Below are 7,295 nucleotides of genomic sequence, written 5' to 3' on the forward strand. Positions count from 1 at the left end.
GGGCTTTACTTACTAGAGAGTGGGAAGGGGAATTAGCAATCTCTGGAGAGTCATTAACATCAAGAACAATCTGTGCACAGGGCAATTCTACGAAAGAGCACATAAGGGAGGAGCTAAAATCAGGGGGATTAACAGTAACAGCTGAAAAGTCCCCAACAGTCTGGAGAGGAAGGACAGCTGGGGTAATCGATAATCGCCTCTCCGTATTCTCTATTGCGGATGCCACTACTCCAATCCTCTTTTGTAGCATCTTGTCGATGGCAGTCAGGCTTGAGAGAGGTTGTGCTGTTGCAGCCTGGTGTCTAGTCATGGGGCGAGAGGTGGTAGGCTTAGTGTTTTTGCCTTTGTCACTCATTCTTACAACCGGATAGACAAGTCCCGCAATGCACAGTACTTAATACTTTCAACCACACAATATCCAAAAAGGACTGATAACAACAGAGAAGAATAGTTGGCATACACAGTCCGGCAGCGATTAAAACAAATATCCAGAATGATATGATTTTAAAAGCACCTTTGGGTATCAAGCAATTCCAGAGGAGATGGTGAGGATATTAAGGTGGGTGGCACAGCCCAGCCTCTTCTGGCCGCGGACGGGCCTGCCCTTGGCCCGGGCTTGGCCCGGCGCGACCTGCGACGCGGGGGCTGTCGTCCGTTTAATGCGCCTCCGGGCGCGGAAATGGCGGTAGAGGCTTCCGCCGCGAAGCAGAGCAGCCTGGGGGATGTAGTCTCCCTCCACTCGGTGACCGCTGTGTCGAGCAGCGGCGGCGGGAGGGAGACCAAGAGTGGCAGTAGAATCACCGGGAAGCTGGTAGGTGAAGGAAGCGTCCCCCAGCAATGGCCCACAGGTATGCAGACAGCATACCTGTCCTGCTCTATAAAATCTGCGAACTGCACCACGTGCAGCACAGGAGGGCACTGCTTCTTTCTGCCACTTGAGTAGATGTTCTACTCGCACTGCAGCTTCCTCAACATGAGCGGTAGCGAACTGCTACGACTGCCCGCATTGAGAAATCTTGCCTGGAGGTGGCCAGCCATATGATACTTCTTACTCTCGCTCGCCAAACTTAACATTGGCGAGCCGCGCAAGAGGGAAAACTCCGCTCTGTGCCACTTTGTGTAGTTTTCAGAACTCTACGATCCACGCTGAGTGGGTAAAACTCAGTGAACTCTGCCGGCAGGGTGGAATTCGTCATCCACCCCTATATGTTACAAGATAGGAGCAGCAGAGGCAGCAAGCAAACCGGAGAAAAATAATTGGAAAATGTTTGCCAGCGTAAAATAATATTCTCTTTGAGGTAGAGTGAGGGCTGATAACGTGTGAACACCTGAGAGGTTTCGAAAGACCTTTAGTTGCAAGAAGGCATCACTACAGTCCTCATACCTTTCTTTCTGCAGCAGCTGTGTCTCATACAATGGTGGCAAACAGATAGGATGCCAGGTAGAATGTGGACAGACTCCTGCTGAAAGCTGTCATGCTATCGAGATTTGACCCCTCTATTGCCAAATCAACTAGGCTCTTAGCTGACAGCACAAATTATCTTTATAGTTTAGGGAACAAATCTCATTTGACATCTCTTTCTACACAATCAGCAGTGAAATACCATGAATGAAAATAATTTTTTTTGCTTTATTTCATTAAAAAAAACATAGATTTCTTGTAAATATTTACAATCTAGTTTTCATTGTGTGCATTGTACAGCATTATGATTGCTTTTTACTGGATCATATTTTAGTTCATGTTAATGTGAATGTAAGTTGGGTTTGATCCTGGTACACACCTTTGTAGTGTGTTTTTTAAAGGCTCTTGGATGTCCATACATAGGCCGTAGTCGGATGTTTGGTTGTGCTTCATTCGTAGAAATTTAAAAGTGTCAGTGTTCAAATTCTTTATGCCACTAATGGCTGTACAAGTCACTTATTCCTAAATATGTAGAGTTGAGTTTAAAAATGGTTCCTGTTAAAGTAATGTAAAGTGAGTTTAATTCTGGTACAGACCACGTAGTGTGTTATTTTTGACCAACCATGTGTCTAATTCCTCACTTACTTGGTGGTGTTGATGATGGTGTCGATGGCAGGAAGAACTTCCCCGACTCAGCACTTTGTTAAAATGAACTAGTGGAATGCATTTGTTTCTACCATCTTCGGCTACGGAAGATGTGCCCTTTCCTTTCTTCTGATCTGCATATTATATTGGTGAGCTCATTCCTCTAGGCAAGTCTAGGCTACGAGAACACTGCGTATTTGATGGCTCCAGCAATACAAAAGCACATTTCAGATTTTTCAGACTGCTGTGGTTTATCTTATTTGTGGTCAGAGGCAGCCCCAAATGCATAACAAAGTTTATTGTTTGCACACGAGGCAGCACATGCTTTGTAAGTCCATTCAAACACTGGCAGAGATTATACAATGAGGGTTCCTTTTTGTATGTATACACAAACCTGAATATCATTTGTGTCAAGACTCAGTATCGTTTGTGCTCATTCTCTTCTGAATCCAGATTTCTTTTCCAGTGCCAAGGATCCAGAAATGTCTAGCAGGGAGTCGACAGTTCAGGATTCTAGCTCTTCAGAGATGGAACACTTTACTGCTCAAGATTCAATCTCTCCCTAGCTGTCAAGCTTTCAGAAACCTAATGAGAACTACACTTTTCAACAGCCCTTTCTCCTATCAATAATTTTGCTATCATGCACCAGGTCTGTTCTTTCACCAGTTCAGATTTGGATGAATGATTCTCTGTAAAAAAAGAAACTTTTAAAATACTAATTGTGAATCATTTACATAGTGGTAAGCCTGCATATCTCCCAAGGATCCAGCTCGATGTTGTGCACCTTTGGGGAAAAGCCACTATGGCTCGTGCATTAAAAGATGCATGTGATGATGGAAATGAGCATCACTTCTTCTGCATTATGGGTGGGAAGGCACATGTTGGGCACTGCCTCATTACACTCCATCCTCTTCAATGTCTACATTGCTCCACTGGCCTCCATCGTATGGTCCTACGGCCTCATCATCGTCTCATGTACAGGAGACATGCAACTCATACTCTTCCTCTCAGAAGAAACATCGATCACACAATTGCCCTTCCTCATGTGCATTTCCAATATAGCATAATGGATGAAAAGAAGCTACCTCAAGCTAAATGCTGACAAATATGAAGTGGTACTGTCTGGCAAGTACACCACTCTCTGGACTCTGGCCAGGTAAACCAGCACCCGAGGCCCCACATCTATCCCAATTACGATGATAGGTAATCAGTATCGTAATCGATAGCCAAATCTCCATGGCCAGCCATGACAACATAGTAGCAGCTACATGTTTACACACTGTCAAGATGCTCGGAAGAATATTCAAATGGATCTCACTAGACAGCAGCAGGAGTATCAGACAAGCATTCTTCATCAGTAAACGAGAGTACGGAACCACCCCCTACGCAGGCGGAACCACCCCCTACGCAGGGACAACCACCAATCTCACCAACAAATGTCAAGCAGGTCAAAGCACAGCGGCAGACTCAAACTCAATCTCATCCACGGATACACATAACCCTCACTGACTCCCCATCTAGAAGCGCACCACCTTCAGTCTCCCCACATTCACCTACAAAGGCACTCCACATCTTAGTCCTTGTGTAACTCAACGACCTCGTTTCTTCCATACCCATAATAGGCAACTCAGATGGACTGGACGACTCCGCAACCAAATCCTGAATCACCTCACTCCCAGATATGTCTTCTCCCACAACACCCCCCAGACCAGAAGGAACTCCCCCTCCCCATCAGAGCCTGTTTTTGTTCAATTGGTGATCAGCGTGTCTTGCAAATCCAGTTGGCATAACGTACCTTAACTGAACGCATCAAGCCTGGGAGTTGCAGCTCATATTTTCACACTTTCACTTCTCCTGCTTTTGGACACTGTTCTCTAGATGCGGCCACAGAACCAGCAATGTTCCGCAAAATGACCTAACACCCGAACCAGCTATGAATTTCCACCAGTATGTGCTTGTTAAATTAGTTTCAGTGTGCTGGGCTTACAGGGTTATTAACTAATCCCTTAAACTAGTTCTTAATGACCCTTTTTGGTCCAAGCATTGTTCACATTGTTGGATGATCAGGTGTACTTGGATGTTTTTCTTTCTAACTATACCTAAATAAATAAAAACAAACAATGGTTATTTTATTTTTGTTCACATTGTGCTCGTCTCCCAGTATGTTTTGCTGGTATTTTATATTTTTTTCCTAGGTTTAAAGAAATGAACAATCGCTGAGAACAGACACTTTTATAATTTTACAAATATCTGTTTTTTCTTCTTTCCTACTAATCCAGTCTTTTATCACCTACTTTTTATAATCTGGTATTCGAAGATTCCATATAATTGTAATTTTATTATTTTGAGTAATTCCTTCATCTCAAAAGAACTGCAATTTTTTATTCCTGAGTATGTCCACAGACAGGATGTTGATGGCCTTAAATGTTTGCGTATTTGCTGCACCTCTAGGATTACTTCTATGCGCGTTTCATTAAGGTGAGTTTTTGCTTATGGTATTCAAAAGATTATAGAGGTGATAATCAGAAAAAGGTCTTCACTTGTTCAATGTACTTGAATGTTTTTCCCTTGGGTGTGTTTGCTGAAGGCTTATGTAGTAGTGATGACTAACTAAAGCTCTTCACACATTCACTGCACTTGAATAGTTTTTCCTGTGTGCAAACACTGGTGCTTTGTAGGTGTGAAAATCAGCAAAAGCTCTTCAAGCATTGGCTGCACTTGAGTGGGTTTTCCTCTGTGTGTATACACTGATGTCTTTGTAGGTTTGATAGTTGACAAAAGGTCCTCTCACATTGACTGCACTTGGCTTTTCCTCTGTATGTGTTTGCTGATGAGTCATTAATGTAGAAGATTTACTAAAACTACGTCCACATTCACTGCACTGATATGGTCTTTCCCCAGTGTGAGTTCTCTCATGCTGTTTTAGGTGTGCTGATTGACTAAAGCTCTTCTCACATTCACTGCATTTGAATGGCTTTTCCCCGGTGTGTGTTCGCTGATGATATCTTAGTGTTGATAAGTTACTGAAACTACTTCCACATTCACTGCACTGATATGGTTTTTGCCCAGTGTGAGTTCTCTGATGCTGTTTTAGGTTTGCTGATTGACTAAAACTTTTCTCACATTCATTGCACTTGAATGGCTTCTCCCCTGTGTGTGTTCGCTGATGGCTTTGTAGGTATGATAACCGACGAAAGCACTTCACACATTCACTGCACTTGTATGGCTTTTCCCCTGTGTGCGTTCTCTGATGAATCCTGAGATATGAGGAGTTCCTAAAACGGCTTCCACATTCATTGCAATGGTATGGTTTTTCCTCCGTGTGTGTTCGCATATGATTTATTAATGTTGTGGATTCTCTAAAACTACAACCACAATCAGTGCATTTAAATGGTTTTTCCTCTGTGTGTGTTCGCTGATGAATCCTGAGTTTTGCCGATTCAGTAAAACTACTTCCACATTCACTGCAATGATATGGTTTTTCCCCCGTGTGTTTTCGTTGATGGCTTTGTAGGTGTGATAACTGACTAAAGCTCTTCAAACATTCAATGCATATGAAAGGTTTTTCTCCTGTGTGTATTCGCTGATGTTTCCTTAATGTTGACGATTGACTAAAACTACTTCCACATTCATTGCAGTGATATGGCTTTTCCCCGGTGTGTGTTCTCTGATGCTGTTTTAGGGTTGATAACCTAGTAAAACTCTTCTCACATTCATTGCACTTGAATGGTTTTCCCCCGTGTGCATTCTCTGATGAATCCTTAGCTTTGAGGAGTCACTAAAACTACTTCCACATTCATTGCAATGGTAAGATTTTTCCCTTGCGTGTTTTTGTAAATGTCTTTGCAGGTCTGATAATTGAATAAAGATCTTCACACATTCACTGCAGTTGAATGATTTTTCATCTGTGTGCGTTTGCTGACGGCACTTTAGTAGTGATGACAAACTAAAGCTTTCGCTGCATGTGTATGATTTTTCTTTCTTCGGGTCAGGTATATATTTTTCTTCATCCTATGACTGCTTTTCCGGATGGGCCAACATGGTTGATAAAGCACTTGCGTTAGTCTCACATTCCTTGCAAGTGTGTGATATTTCAGAAATTTTCTTTCTGATTTAACAAAGTACAATTATCTCCAAATGCCCTTCTTAGTGGGCGATTGTGTCTTTAGATTCAATAATGGTGTTGTGTGCTTGTGGATAAAGATTAATCATCCTACTGGTCACAACAAATTGGGAAAAAGTTTGTATTGTAGATAGCAGAACATGTCTTTCCTTCACCTTTCAGTTGTCTGGCTCCACTCCATTGTGCTCTTTTCTGGTTGATGTTGTTTAGTTAGAAAGTGTTTGCAGTACACCTACAGCACTGGTGGGTTGTTATAATTGTGGACAACAAAGCATTGCTGTAACCACATCCTACAGATCCCATGATAAAATGCTGTTATTGGACTTGTTTATACAGGAGGTAGTTTGCCTTAATTCTCTAGAGTTCTTTTCTTCGTCTTGTTGCATGGAGGTGCACAGCTACGACTTTTACATCCACTGAACTGCCCGTGACTGCTTCTTCCAGGAGCTGTCAGTTTATGCTCTGGGTCCTCTATCTCGGACGTGAAGGCTTTCTTAAATATTGGAGCTTTTTTACTCTGGCTGGTTTTGCAGATTTACAGCATTCTCTTCTTTATTCATAAACATTTTGCGCATTCAAGGCTTTTTTCTGTTGAATGTAAAAAAAAAAATTACTACATGGAACGATAATGGAATTTGCATGCACAATATTTAACTGGACATAAAAACATCTCTGCTATACCATCTTTGAAACTTATCAAGGTTATTTCACTATAAACAGATATTTCAATAAAAGTTCAGTTGAACATGTCACAACTTATTTATTTCAGAAAATGTGTAGATTTACCAGTGTTCGTAGAGTAAATTAGTAAAGAAAGAACACTTGAGTAGCACTTGCATAATAGTTACAGCTCTCTGTAACTGCATATAGTCAAGATTTGTTTTAAACGAGAACAGCGCTTGGAGTAAGAGATGGACAGAAGACCCAAGGCAGCAGGATGCACCTCACAGTGTTGTGGCATTCATCGAATATTTTTGTACATGGAGCTGGCTGGCTTCATTGCCTGCCCTTACAATACAATATGCTGTATGTCATTGGTTAATTGATACTTTTTTAAATTTATGGTGTAACGTACCTGGTATGGAAACTTATAATGCGGACCACTGAAGGTAAAAATGGTATTGA

The 7,295-nt window shown here is 42.0% G+C and overlaps 1 pseudogene; it reads right to left on the reverse strand.

The window, feature by feature from the left end:
* Nucleotides 1-3,150: 3,150 nt before the first annotated feature.
* LOC144761470 (uncharacterized) lies at nucleotides 3,151-6,370 on the reverse strand (annotated as a pseudogene).
* Between the last annotated feature and the right edge of the window lie 925 nt (nucleotides 6,371-7,295).

The sequence above is a fragment of the Lissotriton helveticus genome, chromosome 6 (assembly GCF_964261635.1).
Source record: "Lissotriton helveticus chromosome 6, aLisHel1.1, whole genome shotgun sequence".
Taxonomy (NCBI): domain Eukaryota; kingdom Metazoa; phylum Chordata; class Amphibia; order Caudata; family Salamandridae; genus Lissotriton; species Lissotriton helveticus.